This window comes from Coffea arabica, chromosome 6c (genome assembly GCF_036785885.1).
Source record: "Coffea arabica cultivar ET-39 chromosome 6c, Coffea Arabica ET-39 HiFi, whole genome shotgun sequence".
NCBI lineage: Eukaryota > Viridiplantae > Streptophyta > Magnoliopsida > Gentianales > Rubiaceae > Coffea > Coffea arabica.
In genome coordinates this window covers 46088079-46103704 of record NC_092320.1, presented here as the reverse complement: position 1 = coordinate 46103704, position 15626 = coordinate 46088079, and the positions used below count along the sequence as shown (strand labels likewise).

Genomic DNA, 15626 nt, shown 5'->3' with positions numbered 1-15626 from the left:
GCTTCAAATTAACAAAGCTTATTGGGTGTTCAAAGGAGAGATGGAAGGACAGACATACCCTCAACCCATCAAATCAGATATGTGCAAGAAGATTTTCATTTGATCATGCAAATTTCCTTAGAAATTCGTGCAAATGGCGAAATGCAAGTCAGGCCCTCTTCTTTTACATTTAAAGCATTTTATCCCTACTTGTCCCCTTTGAGCTTTCAGAACAATAATTTTCGTTTGGCAACCCCTGAGAACTGCAAACCCCACACTGGGGCAAATTTATCTTTGAAAGAGATGGAAAAGGGAAAAGAACCCCACACTGGGGCAAGTCTAGTTTTTGAAGAAAAATGCAAAAAGTAAGAAGAATGCAATGAAGAAAATGCAAAGAAATAAAATCCAATCCAACTGGGGCAAAAAAATTTCCTCAGTTTCGTTCAAAATTGGAAATAATTGCAAAATGGTGCAATCTCAGGCTATTTCACACCCCTCTCATCAGAATTTGCTTTCAAGCCTCAACTTTTCTGGAAAAACACCCCACCTGACTTCATTTCAAGAGCCCAAAGTCCTGGCTTTCGTTATTTGCCGTATTTTCTGTTGGGAAATTTGCTAATCAACTGGCAAGTGATGTCCATAATGCCTTCGCCTAATCTTACAAGGGAAGCGCATTTTACTGATGTCAGCAATCTTCAGTTCATACTCCTAAGTCGATTATGGTTGAGTTTTTCCATTGTTCCTTAGGTGAAAACCCGAAAGGGCACCTCAAAAGAAAAGGGGAAAAAGAAAAGAAAAGAGAAAAACAAAAGCAAAAACAAAACAAAAGAAAAAGGGTGAAAACCCGAAAGGGCGCCAAGGTAGGATTTCTGCAATGAGCAAGCACAAGGAAGAACAACTGGTGGTTTAGTCCATTTGGGTTTCTCCTCATTTTTGTCATACCCCTGCCAATATTGAATTCCAGAACAAGGATACCCAGAGACATCCGTTGGCCAAAACTATGTCATTTTTGTAAAACATTCTTTTGCGAATACATTCTTAGGAAACTCATTTTTTCCAAATTACTCGCATTCATGGCATTTTTTAGTAGAATTTAAGCACAAATGGTTAAGTGTGCATTCTTGTGCATAATTATTTTTACATGACATATGAATTTTCTTGCATACCTCATTCTTTATCATTGAATTGTGGTGAATGACAATCCCCGTGGTTTATTGCAAAAAGTATGCTTGGATTCAGTCATCTTTTGAGAACAGTTGAAATTCAGCCAAGCCAGCTACACAGACTTCAATATAGCAAAGCACATACCTGGTCAGTTTGAAAATCAGAAAAGCCTCAGGGTGAAAAATCCAACTCAATCGGCTGCCGCAGCAAAAGTTGATACGGGCATCGAAAAACTCATGTTTACACGATTCTCAAAGGAAAATGGATCAAATGGTGGTGGCAATTTCTTTGTTTTTTCTCTTTCACAGGAAAAATTGCATGCACAAGATGAAAGTAACCACGCCTCGCACTAGAATCGGTGTCGGAAAGAGTCCTCCAGTGAACAAAGGCAGATTGAAAATTGTTTGCAAGTAAATTTGATCAAAAGGTGCAACAACATCAACTATGGGTTCAATTTGCAAAATTCATCATGCTGGGGCAAATTTTTGGAAAGATTCTTCAAAAAAGAAAAAAAAAAAGAAGAAGGAAAAAAAACAAAAAAAAAACAAAAAAAAACAAAAAAAAACAAAAACAACAAAATCATCAAAAATCAATCAATCAAAAATTAGGTTTAACTTCTTGAAGAAATCAATTTCAAATCTCAACTTTAATGTTTTATTGACAAGTCTCAGCGTCCGCCACGCACCCTTTTACTTCCTTTCTTGACAACTATATTCACTGATCCAACCGCCGTTAGCATCGAGTCTATCTCACTAATGTGCGTGTTTTCATTCTACCGCCGTTAGCATCGAGTCTATCTCACTAATGTGCGTGTTTTTATTCTACCGCCGTTAGCATCGAGTCTATCTCACTAACGTGTTTTACTCCAACCACCGTTAGCATCGAGTCTATCTCACTAACCGTTTCTAACCACCGTTAGCATCGAGTCTATCTCACTAACATGTGCGTTTCTATTTCACCGCCGTTAGCATCGAGTCTATCTCACTAACATGCGTGTTCTCGTTTCTACCGCCGTTAGCATCGAGTCTATCTCACTAATGTGCGTTTCTATTTCACCGCCGTTAGCATCGAGTCTATCTCACTAACATCTCACTAACATGCGTGTTTCGTTTCTACCGCCGTTAGCATCGAGTCTATCTCACTAACGTGCGCGTTTCATTTCTACCGCCGTTAGCATCGAGTTTATCTCACTAACATGCGTGTTTCGTTTCTACCGCCGTTAGCATCGAGTCTATCTCACTAACGTGCGCGTTTCATTTCTACCGCCGTTAGCATCGAGTTTATCTCACTAACATGCGTGTTTCGTTTCTACCGCCGTTAGCATCGAGTCTATCTCACTAACGTGCGCGTTTCATTTCTACCGTCGTTAGCATCGAGCCTATCTCACTAATGTGCGTGTTTCCATCCCACCAACACTCTATCTCACTTCAATTCGTCCAATTTTACATTTCAGTTCGGGTCAGTCCCGTTTTCAATTCTGGTTCGGGTCAGTCCCGTATTAGAATTCCTGTTCGTTGGAATCTTTCGCAGCCGAATAACACAGGTAAGTATTTGGTGTCTACTTCTTTGTCTCAAGTTTTTTCAAAACTCAGACAAAGAGGGGCAAACTGTAGACACCAAATTTTGAATAATTTTATGTAGCATCTATTTCATGATTTTCATTTTAGATTGCTTGCGTTCGTTGTTTACTTTTAGTTTTAATTTTTTTAGTTTTAGCTTTTAAGTTTTAAGGTTAGCGTAGAGTTTTTAGATAAAAGAAAAGGAAAACATCAAAAAATATGTTGTAGTCATTTTGTTTTTATTCAATGCTTTCTTGAAAAGAAAAATTCAAAAAAAATAGGCTTTAGTTGGATTGGAAAAATGGAAAAAAAGAGAAAAAGGAAAAAAAGGAAAATTTTGTTCACAAAAATATGTTTATTTCTTTAAATTCAACCTTTTTGCACTTTAGTTGTTTTTATTAAGGAGAAAAAAGGAAAAATGAAGAAAATTTGAAAAATGGACATTTTTTGTTGTTTTTATTTATTTAGTTTGTTTTTTATTTATTTGTTTTCATTCTTATTATTATTACATGGTTTTGGCAATTTGTTATTATTATTATTATTTATATTTTATCATTTCTGTATTTATTAAGTTTAAAGTTAAAAAAAAAAAAAAAAAAAAAAAACGCGCAGCATGAAGGCTGCGTTTTTGCCGCAGCTTGCAAGTGAACTTTGGGGAGCTCCTTGGCTGCAAATTGCAGAAGAAGGACTGAAGGTTTAGGGTTGTTTTGGCCCCCATATAAATAGAAAAACAAGAAGGAGCCGCAAGAGGGGAGAGCTCGGTTAGGGAAAAGAAAAACAGCAAAGGAAAAAGAAAGAAAGGCTGCGGGCTTTAGGGAGAGAACCAACGGAGGGAGCTTCATCGTGGGGAGAGCTAGCAAGCGGGGAGAGAAAGGAACAGAAAACAGCGGCCGAGAGAAAGAGTGGACTTAGGTGGAATCTGGAAAAACAAAGAGAAACCAAGAAAGACTAAGAGTGGTAGGGGGCGGAGAAGAAAGCTTGGGAGGCAGTAGTGGGCTACGGGTTGGAGCTAAGGAAAGACAGCTGGGTTTAGAGGGCAACAAAAAAATGGAATAGAGTGCGGCGGCGGATAGAGAAAAACCGTGAGCTTGAGAGAGGAAAGAAAAGGAGAGAACGGCAAGGGAGTTTGGAGAGATCGAGAGAGAGCTTCATGGGGGTTGTTCACGGCTGAAGAAAAGGCTGAGCAAGGAATGAAGGAAAGGCTACGGTTAGTAAAGGGAGACTTTGGAAAAATAGCAAGGAAGGGAAGTCCGTGAATTTGAGAGGGAAAAGAAAGTAAGAAAAGCCGTGGGGTCGAGGAGCCGATAGATCCGAAAAGAAAGCAAGGAAAACGTTGAAAACCCAGGTAGATTTCTCCCTCAGGATCTGCAGTGATCTCTTCATCAAACTCAGGCAGAAGGTTGAAGTCCAAAGACGCTGAAACAGGTAACAACCAAACCCTTTTTTCTTGTTCGGAACCAGATCTGCTAAACCGAAACTTGGTTTTGATTCATTTGTTGAGTCTCTGCTAAGTCAATGTGCATCAACGTTGCGTCTGATTTGGTTAAGACTAGGTGCTCATGGTTGCTGTTTTTCTTGTCGTTTCTCCTTCGTTTCTTCCCATCCATTCCTTGCCCAGTGATCTGTTCCGTTTTCTGCAAATTTGGTAGCTTCCGTTGAGTATCTTTGCAGTTACTATGTTGGGGTTTGGGATGGTTAGTTCTTGTTAAAATGGCATGCTGTAGTTCTTCTTTCCTACCCTGGTGTTGAATATGCAATAGCTGGAAGTTGTGAAAATGGCAGACACAAGTTTTCAGAAAGTTTATTTCCGGTTTTGTATGTCTCTCTTGTCCTGATTTTTGTGTTTAAGCATGAGAGTTTATGGTCAAAAGTAAAGAAAGGCTAGGTGTCTTGATAGCTTTGATCCAAGTAATTGTTAATCGAGACATTAGTTTGGGTTTGAATAAGAAGAAATTACATCAGAAACTGTGAAAGCTGTGTTGCGAGCTTGCTGCTGTACTCTTATGCATGAATTGACCAAGAATTTGTATCAAATCTTTCTATGTTTCTTGCTTGTTGAATGCTGGAGTGATGTGCCTTGTTGATTAGCCTGAAAGTTGTGATTTTTGGTCGAGAAATCTTCGCGCACAGCTGCGTATATGTGTCCAAGGTCTGAGTGGAAAACAAGAATGCAGCAGGCCTTCACTTTAGGTGGCAGAAACTTGCGGCACTTTTTTCTTTTTCCTTCTATTTCTGTTTTAGTTTTGCATTCCTGATGATTATCTCTGATTCTCTGTTTCAAATCCTGCTATGAAGTCATGTTTAGTCGAGGATGGATAGGTAGAATTCTGGTTTCTTATTGAATCTGTTTGCATGATGAAACAACAAGATTGGAAACCAAAAATGCAGCAGGCTTCACTTGCGGTTGCTGAAATTGTTTTTTTTGATTGTTTGAACTACTTAATTTGCTTGTTATTTGAAATGTTGTGAGAGATTGTGAGTAGAGTTGATTCGAAGCTTTACATGAACTTGGTGTTGCTGGAAGTTTACATGCTCGGATAGAAGGTCACGGCTAAAAAAATTGCAGAAATAAATTTCCTTCGTAAGTTGCATGTGTTGCATGAAAATTTTTTCTGAAAATTGCTCTTTAATCCCTCTAGTCTCTAGTAATACTACAAAGGCCCAATTACATTCCATTTTCTTGCAATTAGGTCCTAGGAGAGTTGCAATGAGATCCATTGTTTGACTTTTTCTTTGTTTATGGGCCTTTAAAGTTCCCAAAATGTTTCATTGGGACTTGGGTGATTGGTTAAGATACTTTTGGATCCCTAATAGTTGCTATCTTTGGGAATTGGAGGGGTTATTTCGTTTTCTTGGTCTTTATGCTTTACGGGTTTTCATTTAAGTTGCAAATTGTGATAAATTTGATGATTTTGTTTGCACTTCACTATTTTACTTTTAAATTGGTGCCTTGACCCCTTTATTGTTTTGAAGCCATATTTTTCCTTTTACTAGCTTCACGAATGGGGGAGGTATAACTTTCTTTTATCTTTTTCGTCTCTCTCTATGTGATCCCAACGTGCTAAGTGAATTGCATGTCTACTTGGCTTTCTTTACTTTTCTTTAATTCCTTTCATTCGTTTCATTTACTTTTATTTTATTAAGTTTTCTTTTATTTTATTTATGGGGTATGTGTACACCTCTTGGCTTGTAATAGATAGGGCTTGGAGAGCATTTGACGAAGACCTACTGAAGACGTGTGCCTAGCTAGCAAATGTAATGGGTTCATTAGTTTGATTGCATGCCTACATGCTACGTGTTAATCGCTTTATTAGGTTTTTGCATCTAGTCGAGCATGCTAAGTGTTATGTGCTACATGTTTTTTTTTGATTGTTTGGCATGTCTACTTGCTTTATATAGTCATAGATGGATGAATGCACGTCACCACACTAGTCCAACGCTAGTCGTGGTTCATTGTCCCGTTTCCACTAGTCCAACGCTAGTAGGAATTCATAGAATGGGCTAGTCCAACGCTAGACCCTTAGGGTTTTTCCCTCGTTAGTACATCATTTGCTTGTTCACTACATATCACGCATTTTCCTTAGTTTTATCATTTGGCATGATCCTCGAACCCCTTTCCCTCCATTTTAGGAATTTTGCATTTCATGCTAGTTATAGGGTTCATTTGCTTGAGAGTCCCCTTAAATATGGGATATAGACGAGTGTGGCTTTTTCTAAGCCTTAGCACGCTTGTATCCTCTCTATCAAAGGGCAAATCGAGTCACGATTTAGGTCTCCCCGTACCCAATATGCATGAATTCCCTAGGTTCATGCATCCACTCTATCATTACACTTTCATTTTTTCCTCCCATTTGCACACGTACACCTTTTATCCCTTCACTTGCACACGAACACTTTTTTCTTCACTTGCACACATGCACTTCATATTATCATTTCACATACCGCACCTTGCCCACTCACGTGCACATTTTCACTTACATATTATTGTCTTTTATTACTTTTTCAAACTCATGTCCTCACATTGCATACATGCATTCCATTCATTTGCATCCCACTCGCATTATTCGTGGCCTCTTCAAAAGGATCGTTATTGGGCTTCACAATTAATGTGATTGGCACCACTTAACCTTTGAAGAGAAATTTCCCCCAATACCCCTAGGTCTAGGGTTTGCATTCATGTAGCACATCCAAATGTAATAAATTCTTTGATTAAAATAAGAAAATCTTTGATTAAATCAACGCAACTAGCCTTGGCTAGGTCGAAGGGGTGCCTTGGATTTTTATCCTTGCCTTCCCCTTCGTCAAATGTGACTCCCGAATCTTTTTCTTTGTTTGCGTGGACTAGGAGTCGTTCAAAAGGGTTTCTTACTTTTTTTCCTTAAAAAATTCACTTTTTGGGTGACTTGGTATGCCCTAACTCTATACCAAGTGGCGACTCCATTTCTCATATAAAAAACCCTTTTTGAACTATTTTTCTTGGGTCAAATCGTCGCATTTTCAAAAGTCCCATTTAGACCCATTTTTCTTTTAAATCACGATTCATTTTCCAATAACAAAATACATTTTTAAACCATTTATTTATTTTATCAAAAAATGGGGCGCGACACTATCACTTTTATTAGTTTTAATTCTAAGAGGATTATTGATTTATTCCGAGAAAATAAACTAGTTATAAACCAGATAATCTTTTATATTTATAAACCAAGAGTTTATATAGTAAAACTTATAGTTTTTAACTTGGTCTTTTAGGGTTTAGCGAGGACGTGGACTTCGATTCCCAGCTTGACTTTTGAGCTTCACTTTTGGTGAGTGTCCGTGCTTGTTCTATGATTAATTTGTTAAAGTGCTTTCTTGATTGTTATGTGATAATTGGAATGTGGTTTTGCTGATCCATCGAAGTGGGCAGTGTGTACTTTATCGCATTAGCCCTTTCGAGTGATGAATTGTTTGAAATGTTTACTCGAATATCATGCTTGCACTAATTAAGTACTGAGTGGGGGAATGTACGACACTTGAGGGTGGGAGGGCCTCTTATCCTAACTCAAGTACCAAAACCTTGCAACTGTTGACTGGAGCGTGGACTCGTCAACTAATCCACCAGGCAGGGGAATGTACCACACCTTAGGGTGGGAGGGCCTCTTATCCTGACTTGGTAACCACTTGTGTGACATCATTGGGTGAATCCCTCGACTAGGCTATAAAAGGTATACTCGAGTAATACCAAACTCTCTCGTGTGAAGGACGGGCCCGGTGCGAGTAAGTTGGTTGGAGCGTTTTAAGGAAAAATAACGAATCTACATGGACCTTAGATAGTGAGAGTTGATAGAGGGTCAACTACGATTAATTTTGTTCAAGCTTGTGGAAAATGGCTCCTGAGAGCCCTGTATCCTACTCTGCGCTGTTAAACGCTTTCCTACTTGTTGAGTTTAAGTTTGGAGTTATTATTTGCTATTTGTCTTATATGATTGCATGTTTGGGGCACCACTGAGCTTTAAGCTCAACCCACGTTATTTGTTTTCCTGAACAGGTTTTGGCAATCCAGAGACTTGAAGTCTACCTTTAGCTTTTGTAAATGTTATTTCGAATAGGACTATGTATCTTTTGTCTTGGGTTGTCACTTGAAACTGGAAAAGTGTAAACCCTAAGTTTTGGCTTGTATGAATGTATTTGAACTTTATGAGTTCACTTTGTGGTTTGTAATGTATAAATATAGTTATGTGTTAAACTGGTTGGAGGTGTACTTAAGAGTGAACATTCAGACGTCCAATGGCAATGTTATCTCTGAAGTTAATGTGTTCCTAGTATTCTGGTCGTTTAAAGGTTTGCCTTGTTCAGGTGATGAATTTTGTTTTGGTTTAAGTTATACGTGGAAAGGGTTTAGTCGGTTTCCTTGCGTGAGTCATGGCGAGAGTTAGGCAGGCGACCTGCCAACCCTCTGGTTCGCCTTAGGGAGAAGTGGGGCCGTCACAGTTGGTATCAGAGCCTAGGTTAGGAAAATTATTTGAAAGATATATTAGATATGTTAGAAACCCTGAACCTTTTAAAAGTTAGGAAGTGAGTTGATTAGACATATCTTAAGTAGTACTTGAGCAAGTTAGCTATTTAAGTATTAACTTTTGGATTCTTGGTTATTTTGCAGGAATGGAAAACGGAAACGGACATGCTAATGGTAACGGAGTGGCTAATGGACATGTAGAGCCTCTTAGGTCCATCTTCTATAGGCCACGAGGCGGGGGACCTCGTATACATTATACACCAGCTGATAGGTATCCCCGATGTCAGTGTAGGGTCACATATGCCTACGCTAACGAGTTAGTTCTGTCCTGAGACGACGAGCGTCGCCAGTTGGGGGACGCTAATCACACTTTGACCCAGGACGTCGAGGAGTTGAGCATCATAGTTGATGTAACGACCCCACCTCCCCCTAAGGCGTACCAGAGGGTTCGGCGGGCCGCCTGCCCAGCTCTCGCCGGGACTCAGTCGTTCGCTACAGTCCTCAATTAAAAATTGAAATAAATCACTAGAATAAATAGGGCATTGATCCAAACTTAAAGCGGAACTTATATACATTGTCAACCCAAAAGCGAATATAAACATCAAATATACAAGGGTTCTCAATCCTTCATACGTCCAGCCCGTGCCAAGCACTAGGCGAGAACCACTACAAAAGAAACAAAAGAAACAAAACTAGATTGGCTAGTCTATCTCAAGCTCACGTCCTCGCTCGCCTTCCCCTGTAAGGAAAACAAAACTAAAGGAATGAGCTAAAAGCCCAGTGAGGTTCCGAAGACATAATCAGATAATCAATCCAATACATTAAACATGGAGTATCAATAATTCAAGAAACATTTACAATGGAAAGCGATAGTAACACATTCATTAAAAGGATACGGCTCACAAGGAGCAATTCGTTATTTCGTTCATTCGTCCTCCTGACATTTCCCCTTATTCCTCCAATCATTTGAAAATGCATTTTTCGTTTATCAATAAACCCTCGTTCGTTCGTTCGTTCATTCATTCATTCATTCACCCCCGTCCTGGCCGTTGGCCAGTCTCCACCAACCTACAGGGTAATACTCGAGTATACCAAACGTTCACCCAAGTCCCTAATCGCCCGACCGAGTCCGCTTCTGGCTCGAGACGACCGGTAACAAGGGGCAATGGCCAGTTCAACCCAAAAGGCTTACATTCATGCGCAAGTAACATTTCAATCATTAAATTCTTGAAAATTGCACAGTTATTTAGGTCGAGTGCGATAAAGTACACACTCGCCTAGAAAGCTCATTTTGGAAATCATTAAAAGCACTTAACACATTAGCAAATGATAACAACAAGCCATAGAATCAAATAAGGAACACTCACCTAGAAATGCAAAATATCGTGCAAAATATCCTTCCGGATATTACCCTTAATCACCAATGAAACCTAAGGTTGAACAAGAGAACATTATTATAGTTTATCGAGCAAAACATTTAAGGGAAACAAAGAAACCCGACTAATTAAGAGTAAAACGTGTAAAGATGACTTTCAAGTAAGAAGAGGGTCGTTTGAACCCAAGGATGAAAAATCATGTTTTAAAATGGAAAACCGGTCATGGTATTGGCCTAACAAAGGTATACAAGTTCAAATAGAAACCTAGCCCTCGGGCGAAAATTTGGGCAGCACGCCCTTTGTGTTTACCTAATTTTCCAGCCATTTTGGCTTCATTATTTTTCCTCAACCACAACCCAACATCACACATAAGCAATTCAAGTCAAGAGCCGTTCCATAGGCTCACAATATCATAAGAATAAGAAATACAGTAATAACAAGTGCAGAAATTCAATTTAGCAAAAGACAGATTTGACGTATGAAAGCGGAAATAACTTATCCGAGGCTACGCTTATCGGATTAAGAAGCAACCTATTCCGTTTCGAAGCTAAGACTCAGGGCTGAAATCTTAATGAAGGTCACTTAGTCCAGTTTCTAATGTAACTTGGTCAAATTCTCGAATTACTAAACCAGAAACCAATTCGTCGGCTGTTTAAACGCAGAACACTGTAATGGACATAACTCAGAGTACACAAGTCCGAATCAGGTGTTCTTAGAGGCATTTGAAATCTAATTCAGAACACTACAACTTTCAAGTTTTGGTAAAACACTAAATCATAATGGATCCTAGTCAAAAAAATGGGATAAACTGGACTTAACTGATCACACGGACTGCTTAGGAAATACTTAAAACAGTAAGGGTATTTTGGACTTTTCACGACCTACGTTGCTCCGATTGAGCTGAAATTTTACAGGTACCTACAAAATACCATTCTCTACAACTTTCCTTCTTTGACCCAAGGCCAATTCGGCCTCTAACACACAGATACAAATTCGGACAGAATGTAAGCTAGAATTTCCAGAAATCTGAAATTTGTAGTTTTTAGTGCAACTTTCCCCAATTTCTCTCTTCTCACACTACCAAAACATCTTATACAACATTAATTGTAACATACAAGCATCATACAACAAGTTGGGTAGAATTTCATCAAGCCCTAGTTCATGAAATAAAAAGGGGAAAACCTCCAAGAATCATCACAACATCTTGTTTATCTTGTAATCAAGCTACAGCATGATCTAAATAACATCTTAAACCCAAAATTTAAAGGAACAAGGGTCATGATAAAATTTTTACCTCAAAGACAAGACTTGGAAGAGATATACTGTAACATCCCGAATATTAGGAGGTTGTTTGTGAAGAAAATATTAAAGTGTATTTCTTTGGGTTTGATTTAAAACCTTATTTTGTTTTAAAAGACTAGAAACCCTAATGTTTTAATCAAAAACCCTAGTTTACTTGTGACTAACCGGTTCTCCTAAATCTCTCACATTTTGATTGAAACCCTAAATTTAATCATTGGAATTGGAAAATTCCTCACGTTTTCTTAAAAATTTCCTTTTATTTGAAAATTATTATTTATTAAGGCCCTACTACCCAATCGTTCAACAATAAGTGCAGATGAACCTGGAAATAGGGTTTTACACTTCGGTTTCAAGATTTGAGCAAAATTAGGGTTTTTCGATTTTTCCGCCGGATGAATTTTCGATACTAGCCAAGGATCAATTTGATGATTAAAAGTGACTTTTAAGTGAGAAATAATATGTGAGTAGTAGCCATGAGACAAGGTTAGTGAATGGAAAGAAAAAAACCTAGTACGTGAGTTTTTAAGAAAACGGCGCGAACCGGCGGGTCCCGCGCACTACCGTTTGAACGCACCATTGGACTACCACTTTCTTGCACCACAAGCTCATTGATATTTAAGCCAAAATATCTTCTTATATTCAGCTAAGAAGGACCGAAATTTGTGGCTAAGAAGCAAGGGGAAGAAAGAGAAAAATTAGTGGACAAGATTAGTCCAAGTGTTAGTAGAAATTTGTGGTCATAATTAACTCTAACCTTCTTACTTCTTATAAGACCAACACTTAGCTTCATTCCTCTTCATTTTGCTGCTGAAGAACCGTGAGTGAGAGAGAGGAAAAACAAGAGAGCAAACCTTCCATTTCATCTTCAAATCCAACAACTTAGTGAGAAAATAAACAAAGTAAACCGATTAAACTTGTTCTTGAGTGACTAAGTGTTGATTTGTGGTAAGTTTTTGAAGGAAGGAAGCTTGGACTACTCTTAGTGACCTCTACTCAAGGTAAGAGAGATTATCTCTCCAAGTTTTGCTTTTAATTTGGTTAAATTAAGATGGGCAACTTGATTTTAGGGTGAGATTATGGATGATTAGCATGTTTTAGTAGTTTTCCCCAATTTATTTGATGAACTAGGGTTCCTGATTTTCTGCTCAAGTTGATGTATGATGCATGAATGTTGCAATTAAAGTTATATAAGGTTGTTTAGTGGTGATTGGAACCAGAAATTTGAGGAAACTACACTTAGAGCTAAAAATTCCAGATTTCTGGAAAATTTCCCAAGCATTCTGTCCGAAATTGTATCTGTATGTTAGAGGCCGAATTGGCCTTTGGTCAAAGAAGGAAAGTTGTAGAGAATGGTGTTTTATAGGTGCCTAAAAAATTTCAGCTCAATCGGAGCAACACAGAACGTGAAAAGTCCAAAATACCCCTACTGCTTTAAGAATTTCCCAGTAGTCCGTTTCTTCAGTTGAGTCCAGTTTATCACGATTTTTGACCAGGATCCATTCTGATTTAGCTCTGGACCAAAACATGAAAGTTGTAGTGCTCTGAAGTAGCTTTAAAATGCCTCTAAGAACACCTGATTCGGACTTGTGTACACTGAGTTTTGTCCATTACAGTGTTCTGCGTTTAAACAGCCGACGATTTGGTTTCTGGTTTAGTAATCCGAGAATTTGACCAAGTTACATTAGAAACTGGACTAAGTGACCTCATGAATATTGTAGCCCTGTGTCTTAGCTTCGAAACGGCATAGGTTATGCCTCAATCCAATAAGCGTAGCCTCGGATATGTTATTTCCGCAATTGTACGTCAAATCTGTCTTGTACTAAGTTAAATTTCTGCACTTGTAATTGTTGTGAATCTTGTTTTTATGATATTGTGAGCCTATGGAACGGCTTTTGGCTTGAATTGTTGAGATATGTAATGTTGGGTTGTGTTTGAGAAAAACAATGAAGCCTAAAAGGCTGGAAAATTAGGTAAACACAAAGGGCATGCTGCCCGAATTTACGCTCGAGGACTATATAAATACACTTGCGACTTGGGTCGAATTGATATGAATAGTACTTGAACCATCTAGGGTACTTGAGTCTTCTTGTTTCGAGGTATATAAGTAAGGACTTGGCCGAACTTGTACCCTTGAGAAATGAAATAATGATTGCTCGAAGTATGTTTTCCTTGTACTTCAACTTGCAAGACAATTTCAAGTATAAATGTTACAAAGTTTTACCATTTAAAAAGCGAGCAAGTGTTTCACGACTACCATCCGAGTGAATTTCAATTTCTTGATTTTATTGAACGAAACGTCTAAGTTTCGAATCTTAGTCATGTTTCAAAGTTCTCAAACTGAGTTTTATCGCAGATTTGGACTCCGAACCCGGAGTATAACCTGAAAGTGACCAGTAAAGGCACTATATCTTTTGGTGAGTGCTTTCAAATACCAAATTGAACTTGATACTTGAACTTGATACGTGACCAATCTGATTACATGTTATATACGTGAATTGTAAGGGTAAGAGTGTACTTTATCGCACTTGCCCTTACGTGATATACTTGTTTATTGTTGCAATTGACTTGATATACTTGATTATGATGCGCGCACTTCCTGGAATTCCAGAAACCCTGTGGCGAGTTACTCTAGTCGAGCCGGCAAGGGCTTGGTCGATTGGGTAACGAACCCTGGGTCTCTTGTATTGTCGAGTGGAGTGATATCTCCTCGACTAATCGGTATACTCGAGTATTACCACCCATGTTCTTGAGGATTTTGGGCCCAGCTGGGGGTTGAACGGTGGACGGAGAGTCGTTTAAGTGGTGTTCTACTGGATTGGTTACTTACTTGAAAGTTGACGGAGTGTCAACTACTACGTGATCAAGCTTCTGGTAATGCAAAGGGGAATTTGGCTCCTGAGAGCCATCCGTATCCTTATGCTTTGGAATACTTATTGTTTGTTGGATTATTGTTTCTTTTGAAAAACTTTTACACTCGCTCATTTTAAGATTGCTACTTGACGTGTTACTGTTCACATTTATGAACACTTCATGAACACTTTATGCTCGTTACTTGGCTATAACGAAAACTCGTACTTATAAATAATGGTCAATTTGCTATTTGGAACCTCACTGGGCTTTTAGCTCATTCCACTCCATTTGTTTTCCTTTCAGGGGTACGAGCGAGGTGCGAGATATGTAAAGTCTAGCATAGACTAGTTGTTTGATTTTTGACTTGTACTCGTGCTATTCCTCGAATAGAATGTTTTGTATTTGGATTGTATACGCCTTGAACCAGTTTGAGTATATTGAGACTTTGTACCTCGATTTCTATCAATGTAAATTATAAGCTTGAATTGGGATTGTTATTTATGGTTCATGGTTGTGTGTACATTATTCGATAGAGATAGTGAGTGAGTCCTGGCGAGAGCTGGGCAGGCGGTCCGCCGAACCCTTTGGTACGCCTTAGGGGGAGGTGGGGTCGTCACAGATGGTATCAGAGCTCCTTTTGAGCTCGTGCCGGGAGAAGGTTCTCGGACTGTGGGAATTAACTTGTTAAGTGTGGAACGATTGTCTATTGTTGGAGACCTTAGTTAGTTATGCCAGGTGGGAATCTCTAATATGGATGGTTTGCTCTTGGGACCGGCCGGCTCGAGTTGTGAATTGTCTTATTGTGGATTCTTGTACTTGGGTATCATATAGTAAAGTGCGTTAGAATAAGGGTCTGTATCTTGATTGCACTTGAGGTGAGTTTTGATGGAAAGGTTAAAGCGTGGATGATTCTAACATGTAACCTTGTTATTGGACTGATCAAAGGGGTTTGCAATACTTGAACTGTCTGAGACAGACTAAAATGAGCTCATTTAGGACTTGAACTTGTTTTGGCGAGTGTGCTCTTACGTACATGTAATAGACCTGATTTGATTTTTACACATGAGTAATATGACCTATATGTGGATTTGAATTCGGCGACTGTTTGAGAATGTGAATTGCTGGGTATAGGCTAGTCGAGTGAGTTCTTATTTGTACCCGTGCTTCTTGAACTTGAAATAATTGAATCTATTTTTGAACTTATATGTTTGAACCCTGCTTTGACCTTGCTTTTGAACTTATTCGTATTTGTGTGGCTTTGCCTGTTGTGTTTCCAAGCACCCGGCAGGGGTAAAAATTTTCGACTTGAGGCTAAGCCATGTTTTAAAATTTTCAAATATCTGAGACTTTTCTTTCAACTTAGGGCTAGTTATGCGAATTGAGCCCTTTTTGCATGTTCTA

General features: G+C 38.7%; 1 long non-coding RNA gene across 1 annotated transcript; it reads left to right on the top strand.

Annotated features, from left to right (window-relative positions):
* The first annotated feature begins 12193 nt into the window (after nt 1–12193).
* On the top strand, nt 12194–14722 carry LOC140008072 (uncharacterized). Its single transcript, XR_011815485.1, has 3 exons — nt 12194–12373; nt 13729–13789; nt 14529–14722. It is a non-coding gene; the product is annotated as an uncharacterized lncRNA (long non-coding RNA).
* Nucleotides 14723–15626: the final 904 nt, after the last annotated feature.